An 11,971-nucleotide genomic window follows, 5' to 3' on the forward strand; every position below is an offset into this window, starting at 1 on the left:
GTTATCAATGATGATTAGTTAGATGGTTTATTAGTTCATGTGCTTCTTATGGATACTTACCCCATACTGCATGTGTATGGTGTGCGTGTTGTTTTATTTATGTATGGTGTTTCTGATATGGTTAAGGGAGGGAGTCGTAGTCACCTGCTAGTCGGGATCTACACGATGCACCACTTCCTGCCATTGTCTGTTTAGCTTAGAATATTGTGTTTGTACATGCATGGATTTTATGCAGGTTGCAGGTATCGGGTACCGACTTCCTTGAATTGTCAGGATGAGCGTACCCTATCGCACTGTCTCAATGGTAAGAGAGGGGAGATAAGCTCTTAAGTCCAAATCCTAAACCCTTTAGCCAATTGTCCTAATTAATAATTAGGACAAGTATCTGAGTTAAGTACCCTCCGAATGCATCAAATGATGTAATTTTGTGATTATAACCCTTTTGTTTGATTTGGTATGTATTTTTCTATGATGGGTTTTCGTATGTTGCTTTATGAGTCCTTGGTGTATTTTTCTATTAATTAAGTATAATTAAAAAGACTAATTAATGATTTAATTTAATAAAGAATTATTATGATATCTTTATATTTAATTAATTAATTAATTAAATAAAAGAATTAAAGTTGGAGATTAAAGTTCAAGATATATTTAGAACAGGATAATATTTATTTAATTTAATAATAATATATTTGGAGTTCATTTTTAAATAAATACTAAATATTATTGTTATTTAAATTAATTAAATATGTTATCAATTAAGTTGTAAAATAAATTAAAAGTTGAAAGATATTAATTTATTAAGCATTCTAGATCGCATGATCTAAACATGAGTTAAATTTAAGAATTAAATTAAAAGATTAAATTATAAAAATTAATAATGTTATTTTAATTTCTTAAAAGTGCACATAAGATTTAAAGTAATAAATTAATTAAGAATTCAAGTCAAGTGAAATTTTAAATAAAGTTATTTAATAATTCAACTTAATGTGCACGAAAGTGGAATGAAAAAGAATAAGAAAAGATAATAAAAGTTAATTTGGAGTTAACTGAGTTGTGCAAAGAGTCTTCTCAGGTAAACGCACAATTAGTGCCCCAAATTGAGGAGAAATTGCTTATCACAACTTTGGGGGTTCATTTTTGAGATAGAGGAATCTGGACGGGAATTTTTGGGAGACAATTTTTTGGAAGCGAATTTCAGAAAGCTGTTACCAAGAAAGTGTTCCAAAGGAAGGTGATTGAGAGGACCGAATTCTTATACAGTTCCTGAAGATTGTATATTAGCATCAGGATCAGGTAGGGTCTTGTGTGTTGATCATTGATTATTTACGCAATCTCTCTATTCCTTGTCTTCTTCGTGCCTGTGGATTGTATATCTAAATTCTCTGTGATGAATTTTAAAACATTACGATATCGGAATTTATTAGATGCTTGCCAATAAACTTCTGTATACATAAGATTTAAATGGGAAGGGTTGAATCTAATACCGAAATTCTAAATTAGTAGATCGATTGGTTGACTATATATTTTCTATATCAATTTAAAAAGGAGACCAATTTTTCAATGCTTATATATTCTTAATTAATTTCTTTATTAATAAGAGTCTTTTTAATAATGAAATGGTATTCTTTTATTTTTAAAAAAAATATATATATATAGATATAAAATAAAAAAAAAGAAAGAAAGAAAAAATAATATTAAAAAAAAAACATATATATTTATAGTGGGGGGGGAGGGAATCACCCTGTACCCGCCCCCCACTGTCGTAGGTCGACAGTACCTGTGTCACAGGTACTGCGACGGCAGGTACAGAGTACCTGCCACCGCTGGCCCTGCGGCCGCAGGCCTACGGCCAAGCCGATGGGCTATAAACGTTATTTTGAATAAAAAAAAATGTGAAATTTTGTTTTCGTTTTTGCTTTTTTTTTTTTATATATAATTTTTAATTTATTAAAACAAATTTTATTTATTTAGAATTTTTTTTAAATAATAAAATTATAATATATTTAATTTTATAATAGTTTAAACTTTATTAATATTTAATAAATAAATATTAAATACATAGACATAGTTTGTAAATTTTAATTTATTAATAATTTTGCTTAAATATTAATAAATATACAATTAATGGTTAGATTAAAATAAGTAATTAGATCAAATGATTATTGATTAATTTAATTAAAATTAGTTTAATTAAGTTAATTAATAATGAATTTTATTTGACTAAATTATATATTTAGATATTGATTTAATGAAAGTTATTATAGAAAAGGGATAATCATAAAGGGTAGTTGAGAAAACCTAGTTACTTGAATTTGACATTAAACTAAAACATAAACCTTACCTTAACTCAAACAATATACTTTCAGATCCAATCTCTAAGACTTCGATGTTGTCTTTGTACTTTGAATGTTTTGGGGTTGGTTTAGCGTTGACCAGTTCAGGTTGTTACCAGAGGCTCGGGGTTGTGAATGTGATGTCATGATGATTTGGTCTCGATCTTTCTTAACCTGACCATGGTAATGTGATGAAGTGCTCTATGACATGTTTGTGTTACTGTTTGTTGTTGCTTTCTAGTTTCCTTGTGTGAAGCTGAGGTGTATGTATTTGAGAATACCTAACTTAACCATTTTTGAGTCTCGATCAGTTATATTTGATAACCATTTCTGAGTCTCGATCAGTTATACTTGTATTACTTTCGGGTTGCTCATTAGAGAACCATTGGATTTTGTGACTTATCATTGATGCCTTCAGTTGCTGATAGAGAACTGTCGTGATTACATGATTACTATTTGATGTTATCTGTTGCTCATGAAGAACTGATGTAATTTTGTGGATTATCTGTTTATGATGTTTTTCAGTTGCTCGTATAGGACTGAGGTGGTTTTATTATGATTCTTTGATTTACGAGTTCATGAGCTAGGGTAGGTTATCTATGGTAGAGTCGGGAAGTGGCTTGCAATGGGGGTCAGAGCCCTAAGAGGCTGCCCGTCATGTCCCCTTTTCAAATAATTAAAAAAAAAGAAAATCTTTGCTAAGGCAGGCAGGCCCAAGAAAGTGAAGTTTCGGAAAAAGGGAGTTAATCTTTGGAAACCGTTGGACTAATAAATGATAATTATTATTAAAATATGTTTCATTAACCTCTCTTGGATGTGAGTTACAGTTATGCCCTTTTTAAAGAGGTTTGGAGGCATTTTGGGGGGATTCCAGAACTTGATTTTTGGCTCATTCTTTGTTATTCTTCAGAGGCTGCCAAACCTGTGGAGAAGGAGACCCAAGAACGGGAGTTTGCAGGTTTCTAGGGAGACCCAAGAACGGGAGTTTGCAAGTTTCCAGGAAGGCTAAGGACGGGAGTTTGAAGCCATTCCATGTGCATGCTCATACAGAGTTTGCCTTTGTGCTGAACAGTGCGGATTTGTGAGTTTCCGGGTGTATTTTTTGTAAGAGTTTGGTGTTTCCGGTTGAGTATTTCATATCAGTTTTGGTTGCTGCTGTATTTTATACTTTAAGATATTAAAATAGATCTGAATATATATATTGGGACGTGATTAAACTTCTGAGATAGATTATTAGTGTTCTTGTGGTGTTTCCGGGCATATTTTGTGCTATTTCGGGAGCCCGATGAGCATAGTTTTGGTCCTACATTTTTGAGCTGTTGTGTAAAGGCTATACGGATCTGGAAATGTCAATTTGTAGGCTGTTATGCTGCTGAAAGTTCTGTAAAAATTTCCATTTTCAGATTCATTAATAATTTGTGAAGTTGTGAAGCTTTTAGCACTATTTTCAACATACCCGATTTGGGGTTTCTTGAGAAATTTGGTAGATCTTTGTGATATCAGTTGTTTGATCTTAAAGATCTGATTAAAGGGTGGAAATATCATAAAAAATCAGAAAAGGGACATTTCACTGCCTTGAGAAACCCATTGTAAGTCATTCTTAATAAGTGAAAACATTTTACACTAAATGAGAGAAAATGAACCTAACAAGATAATTGTATGTTCTCTCCCATGCCATGAGTGCTAGTACAGACTAGGATGGGGTAGAGAGAATGCTTGGTTATGACCTTGCATTCCATCATATGCCTCGTCAGTACGAGAGGATACTAGTGGCCGGAGGATCAGTAGGGACCCGAGATTCCTAAGGGATTGCTCGAGTAACTTCTACATGACTTTTGCGATGACACTTTCCCGCTTGCATATTAGGTTTCCTACGTGTCTTGTGGTACATCTGGGATTTAGATGTCGATCTTTTTAGGAACCCTTAGTTAGCATACTTATAGGATTTCCTAAACTTAGAGAGTATTTATGATTATAGGTTTTGTTATCCTATTTGGGACTTGAGACTATCTCCTCAGCGTGGTGGGAGTTGACCATTTAGGTTCCATGCGGTCGGGTGGTAGTGCTTTTACTCTTACCATTGGGATCCGTTCTGTGGGCACCGTGGCTGGAGATTTCGTGATTGGCATTTACCTTCACTATGTTCTTGGATTATTATGATGGATGGTTAGATTTTATGATAGATGTTTTATCATTATGGATGTATGGATGTATCATGTATGGTGAATAGTTTCATATATTTTTACTGTACTTTGTATCATGGATTTGAGGATGTTGTATCTTGATCTTTACATATGTATATTCTTTTAAGCCTTTCATACCCTATGACATGTACAGTGGATGATTGAGCATTCCGAATTAATTTGCCAAGGAGCATTCGGAACAAATGTATATTATGGACATTGGAGTTTTTGATTATTCTTTCATATGTATGTGATAGTTGTTAGACTTAGAATTAATTAAATTTAAACGTGACTCAACATCTTGGGATCTTTAAGAAATGTAACTTACAATGTATGTTTGTCGATGATTTCATGTTATTGCTTCTGCTACTATGTGTTTGATGTGTATGTCATACTTTCTTACTTTAAAAAAAAAAAAAATGTTTAGAAAACTTAGTGAAACTTTAGTTTAATTCTTTTGGATCCCTTGGCGGGGCGTTACATTTGGTATCAGAGCCCAGGTTTCTACATTGGGAGCTCTGGGTATATTGGAACGCCACTAGTGTTAATTAGTTGAATAAAAATGCAAACCTTAAACCAAAACTTGAAACTAGTTGAACTGAAACAGTATATAAACTATTAGTTACCTATTTTTATTCATACTTCAACACTCAAAACTTCAAAACTGAAATTATACTTAAACTGAAATTATAGGTAAACTGAAAACTGAAAATATCTTGGTTGCAAAACATGTGTCTTTTATCTATGTATTTCAGTAGTATGTTTCATGGTTATTTTAGCATCTTGTATCTTGGATATTATTGTAGGATGGTATCTGTGATGAGATCTTCCATTAGGGGCCGTAGCCTTGGCCGTGGCAGAGGCCATGGACGAGGCAGAGATGTTAGTGTTCATGAGTCTATCCATGAGAGCCCCATTCAGGAAGAGAATAGGGAAGAGCATGTCAGTGAGCATCAGGAAGAGAACCATGAAGAGGGACATGCCGACTTTGAGGAGGTTGATCTGAGGCAAATGATGTGAACCCTTATTGATCGCTTACCTCCTGTTCTTGAGCAGGATAGAGTACACCAGGTTGGACATGAGCATAGACGCAGATCTAGGAGTCCTCAGAGGGATCGACATAGATTCATAGTATCTTCTCAAATGAAGGATCTTCAGAGGTCCAAGATCAAGCCCTTTAGTGGGCAAGGTAAGGTTCTGGGTATATAGCTGAGCAGTGGCTTATTGCCCTTGACAGGATTTTTGCTATGCAAGACTTTGACAGTAATGTCAAAGCGAGGTTTGCCATTACCAATCTAGAGTTATTTGGAGCCACCTGGTGGACTATTGAGGAGAAGAAGTTGGGCATTGACATGGGTAGTGTCACTTGGGAGATTTTCCTGGAGAGTTTTCATGAGCGATTCCTACCAGAGGAATGGAAGCAGCATAGAGCAGATGAGTTCCATAACCTGAGACAGTTCACTATGACCGTTGTAGAGTATGAGCGCAAGTTCTATGAGCTCATGCCTTTTTCGGGATTCAGTTACAACCCAGCACAGTTGGCACAACATTTCATTCGAGGCTTGAACAACCATTTTATTGGGGGTGTTAAGGTATTTGAGCCTAAGACCCTCAAGGATGCGGTACATCGAGCTATCCTGGTAGAGCAGAGTGTCAAGTTTGGGCAAGGAGGATTTGTGGGAGTGCCTACTATAGCAGGATCTAAGGGCAACCACAATTCCGGTGGAATCAGGAAGCCTCCCTTCCCTAGGAGGAATCAGTATTCTCAGCAGCATCCTCAGCAGCATAAGGGATTTTACCCTCAGGCACAGAGTGGTGGTGGTGGATCCAACTCTAGGATCAATCGCAATGCTCAATGTAATAGACAGAATCAGCAACCTCAGCCTGCACAGAGCAACCAGTCTTTTGCTAGCAGGGGTAGCCACCAGCGGTCGAATGCACCACCTATAGGGAGAGGATCTGGTAGAGGCACAGGATGTTATTCGTGTGGACAGATTGGTCATATTGCAGCATACTGCCCACAGCAAGCATCTCAGTAGTCAGGGCCCAGGCCAGTAGCATCTGAGCCTACAGTCAAAAATGCAGGTGGTTCTCATAGAGTATTTGCAGTGGTGGATCACCGTCAGGTAGACCATCAGGGGACAGTACTTGAGACTACAGGAGCTATCCGAGGTACACCTCTCTCTATATTATTTGATTCAAGTGCTACAGATTCTTTGATTTCTCCATCTCTAGTTGATAAGTGTAAGCTGGAGTCGGTTAAGCAAGATCATGGTGGGCAAGTGGAACTAGCCTCAGGCACTAAAGTTTCCACAGATTTTGTAGTTCATAAGTGTGGACTTAGCATAGGAGGGTTTGAGACTTCAGTCGATTTTTGAGTTATTCCTCTTGGCTCCGACGATGTGGTCTTAGGTATGGATTGGCTTGGCTCTCATAGGGCTAGTATAGATTGCAGAAAGAAGACCATTATGTGTCAGGATGACCAAGGGAAGGATGTTGAAATTGTGGGGAGACATAATTGATGAGATAGATTTTAAATGTTTGAAGAAGCTTTTGATCAGGTATGGGTTGATATGCAATAAAAACTTATTTTTTTCCTTCTTAAAAGAAGTAGATGGAATAAAATTGATGCCTTTGGCCATATTACAAACCATAGGTCATTGTGAACATTACAATAATGCCCTCGTATATAGCTATACTTCTCTTTACCAAGTATTAGGGTTAACAAATATGAGAAAATTTTGTAGATCTACAATGCAGATGTGTCTTCAAATTCAAAAGTATGGGGATGTAGTAATTTATGATTTCCCCAAGTCTCTAGAAGTGAATACCAATGAAGGATTGGCAATCTTGAAGAAAGCAGAATCAACAGAGCTTAGATGGTGGTCACTACTCATTCAAATGATTCTTTTTTAGAACAAGGATTTCTTTGCACAATATATGACTCTAGAATTTGAGAAGATGATGAATATTACCTATACAATTGTGGTCAACCATTTTGTCAATGGATTAGGAGGGTTATAGTTTTTTTTTATTTGAAAACAGATTTGGGACTTCTCCAAGAAGAAGGATTTTCTCAAATGTTAGAGATTTTCTTCATTTTTTAAGAGCTTTCTTGAGACTAATTGATTTTTATGTTAAGGCAAGGATGTGTCTTTGATGGGGGGATATTTATTTTTACCATACTACCATAGTTATCAAAATATAAAGATTTCCAAGAAGGCCTTTCATGCTGCCCAAATATATTCCATTAAAGATACCAATTTCCCACCAATAAAGGACCAAAAAGGAACTTTATTTCTTGATCTTACATTTTTTCAGCACTTTTCAATCATTAAAGATGGAAGGAATGATCTGGTCTAGTTTCTTAGACCATACAATTTGGAAGTTAGTTGAAAAATGTTGAATGACATTGAAGGTTTTAATGAAAGATTGATGCACAAGATCAACAAGGCACCTAGTGGTTTCCATCAATTTGAAAATCTAGAGGACATCATCAGAAATGATGAAGATTTAAAATCTCAGAAAAGAAAGAAATCTCATTGGTATAAATAAAAGGAGATGTTGGTAGAGATTCATGAAAATGATCGAAATTATGATCAACTTTCATATTGTTAGAGTCTGGATAGGAAATTAAGAATAATCTTTGATAAATTCTTGGATATATATAATACTATGAATGAAAAGCTAGCTAAAACAAAGAAGGAAAAATTTACTTTCATAGATAATGCAAAGAGCATGAATGTGTTGATACAATCTGCCAACATAGTCCCCAAAGAGGGAAGAAGATAGAAGAGGATGATAGAAGATTAAAAAATTCATGGTGATGAACCAGAGAAGAATACTAAAACTCTAGAAGGTTTAAGAGTGTATTAAAGGAGGACACTAGATCAGCAATCAAATGACTAAATGTCAGCTGAGATAATAAATTTAGAAGTACTAGAAGTAGAAGATCTAGTAAGAAAATCTCCTTCTCTAGAATGTCAAAGATGACATGCTATGTCCCTACCACATGAAAGGCATCATGATGATGTACTTGGTGAAGGAGAGGCCGCAAGTGATAAATAAAATAGATTTTTGGGAATTGAACCTTCCTTATGGAGATGATGATGAAGAGGAAGTATACATCTATGTTCGTAAAGAATTGTTAGCAAAAATAGATCTTCAGGTTCCTAGGGCACTATTGTCACTTAGGTTTGCACCCTTGTCTAGAGATGAAATATGGAAACAACCTCCAAGCTGTGGGACTTGAACTGTGAGGTTGAGTCTCCAGAGAAGGCCAACTTCCTCTTACTATCAGGATGCACCTAACTACTGTTGGAGAGGAAAAGGGAGAAAGAGAGCAGGAAATAAAATCTACCTAATCTAATCTAAAGAGGTGATGCACCAAAATAGAGTGTTCAGACCAAACTCTGCCCATAAATGCACTATTGAACTAGAATGAAACTAAGGATATACACATTCCGACTTGCTTTTAATCTAATAACCACATGCAGACTAGAAAAGTTGAATGAATGACACAAGGAAAGAGAAGATTCACTTATATAGCATTCATAGGCTGAAAGAGATACAGTCAGGCAGATTATAGATTTCCACAAAGCATCAATGAGAGGCAAGAATTCTTGCACTTTCACACCAATAGCTGAAGGAGATAAGGTAGAATTTCATATGGTTTAGAGGCAAGGGGAATTTTACACTAGAGTTGCAGAGCAATAGCAGAGAACAACAGAGAATGTTCTGACCTTTTCAAAATACACAAAACTTGCCTTTATAGCTCAGGCATAACTGAGATATTTTCCTGACTGAAATTACTCTACAACCACAACCATTAAGTCTTTTCCAAGAACAATCATGGGGATCTGAGGAAATCTTAACTAAGTATAGCTCTAGTTACCATGAAATCTATTTTTAAACTAAAACAGGGCCTTGAGAAGACAAAAGCGGCACCATAACTATGCTCTAACTAAGTGGGTGGATCAACTGAGATGGTAGAGTGTTCCTCCTCATTCAGCATTCATTTTTGGTGGTTAGGATTGATCACAAGATTAAATCACGCAAGAAAATGTGATTTCCATCATTTCTAGGTTCATGGACTAGCAAACTTAGCAAGTCAAACAAAAAATTTACAAGAAAAAATCGATGTGCGAGACAATAGTTTCTTTTCTTTCTGCCACCTGGAAAAGTCCTATGAGTTTGACCACATCTTTCTCTAACTAACCATGCCGTCCTTGAAAATTCTAACCACAAAAACCACAACATAACCACCAACCCTTTAACTATTAATGCTAATTGCGCTATCTTCTTGGGCCTACGAGGACACGTGTTGTTGAATCACTATCTCGCTATACATAACCTTCGAGCTCCTTTCCATAGCAAGATAGCAGTGACCGTTGATTTTTCTTTGATCCTATGGATGAAATTTGATACAACCTAATGAGAACAATGGTGGGTCCCTCACTTGCTACCTTGTTATACATATCTTTTGCACATCTTTCCATAGCGAGTTAGCAAGTATCGTCGATCTACCACCATCTGATGGTGAACATAACTCACGCATTGAAACCTAACGAAGACCCTGTGTGATGTCATTATATCCATGCATGTCAACAAGGTGCTTCCTTGCATTGTTAGAAGCTCTAACAAAACTCAGAATGTGGGGAAGCTGGCACCAAATGATCTGTGAGCTCAGCCACCACTTGTTTACCCTAAAACTCACAAAACTTTGAGGATAGATGGCAAATCCTCACGATGTCTCTATAGCTAAAGATCAAACATTTTTTCATAATGACATAGTGAGAAACATCGATCTTCCACCATCCGACGACCCTGAAGATACACCCAATCTGTCAGTGTGCTGACCAATAGAAACCTGGCCTTTTTCCAACTTGGCATAGTAATTTCTTGCTTTTACGACCTGCCAATGGAAATGGGACACACAATCTATGTCTCACCAGGTTGTTAACTCACCATACCTAAACAACATGCATCTTCCCATGGCAAGTTAACAAGGACCATTGATCTTTGTTAATCTGACGATAGTGAAAGACGTGTTGAAGGGACTAACCCACTTTTGCACTATCATCACCCTAGCCAATGAGAAACCAACCAACTGCCAATGTGTCATTAATCTATGCACTCCTTCCTGATGCATCATTGATTCGTGGTCCACCCTGTGGCTTATGGAACAATCCTAGCCCCATAAGACACGCGGTAGTGAATCATTATCTTTCCATACATATCTTTCTAGCAACTTCCCATAGCGAGTTAATGAGAGCCCTAGATTTGAGGTCAATCCAAGGGTGAAGAAACTGCATCAGGCATCCTTAAGATCGGTGGGTCACATACTCGCTAAGTCGCTATGAGTAAACAACTTACAACTTTTCATAGTGAGTCAGTGAGGATTGTTGATTTTAAATTGATCCAATGGTCAGAATCCCTCTTGTGCATTATTACCCCTCCACATTGCATGAGGTCCCACAAAGCACTCATTTCATGGTGACTTTCTATGTTGCTAACGGTGAGATGCTTGAGTTTTTTGATAGTGAGGTAGCAAGCATCGTTGACCTAATCTAAACTCGGCGCCGAACAAACACATCAGACCACCTCTGCCAAACTGGGCCTACTGATCCACATGGAAAACAATCGCTAAGTCACTATGCATATCTCTCAAGAAGCTTTTCTTAGCGACGTAGCGAGGGTCATAGATCTAGATTGATCCAACGATGAGGAACTTGCAAGCCGATGAAAAACAAAAAAAGAAATATCATAAGGTTTTTATCATTTATTTTCCAATATTTCTAGGGCATTAAAATAGTATAAGCTGGGAAGTGGCCGTTGGCCGATAAGCATTTAAAATTTGAATATTGGTAGGGCGCAAAAAATGGTAACATTTTTGGCAATTCACAGGGGATGCAAGCCAGCTATGCATAAGACTAGTAGCTTAAAGCATCCATTGGGCTACAAATTTGTAAGATACATAGATTCTAAGCACTGTGAAATGCTAACCCTACCTCTAAGATAGCAGAACACTAAAAAACCCTTGTCTCTATAACTGGAACCAAAGACCAAAACCTTCATTTGCAACCTTCAAATTTTTGAAAACCGGCTATCTAATAGAAAGAAAACCTGTTCTCATGCACTTCTTGGAAAAATAGAGAACAAACAAGGAAGAAAAACTTTAAAAAAATTATATACATGGAATCTCAAACCCTCATAAACATGGCTGGAGATAGATCCCATTGACTGGAATGGCTAGAATTTCACCACCAGGCCTACTTAACTGGAAGGCATTGGCCTGCTTACAACTTTCAATCAGGTAGGGACTACTCCATAGTGTGTCAAATTTTGAGTGTCTTCCTGATTTTGCTCTATCTATATCCCATTTTAGGTTTAAATCTCCCTCCCTGAAGATCCTGACCCTAGCCTTTTTGTCAAAGCTCCTCTTCATCTGTTGCT

The sequence above is a fragment of the Cupressus sempervirens genome, chromosome 4 (assembly GCF_028749045.1).
Source record: "Cupressus sempervirens isolate cs-2001-9-10 chromosome 4, ASM2874904v1, whole genome shotgun sequence".
Lineage (NCBI taxonomy): Eukaryota > Viridiplantae > Streptophyta > Pinopsida > Cupressales > Cupressaceae > Cupressus > Cupressus sempervirens.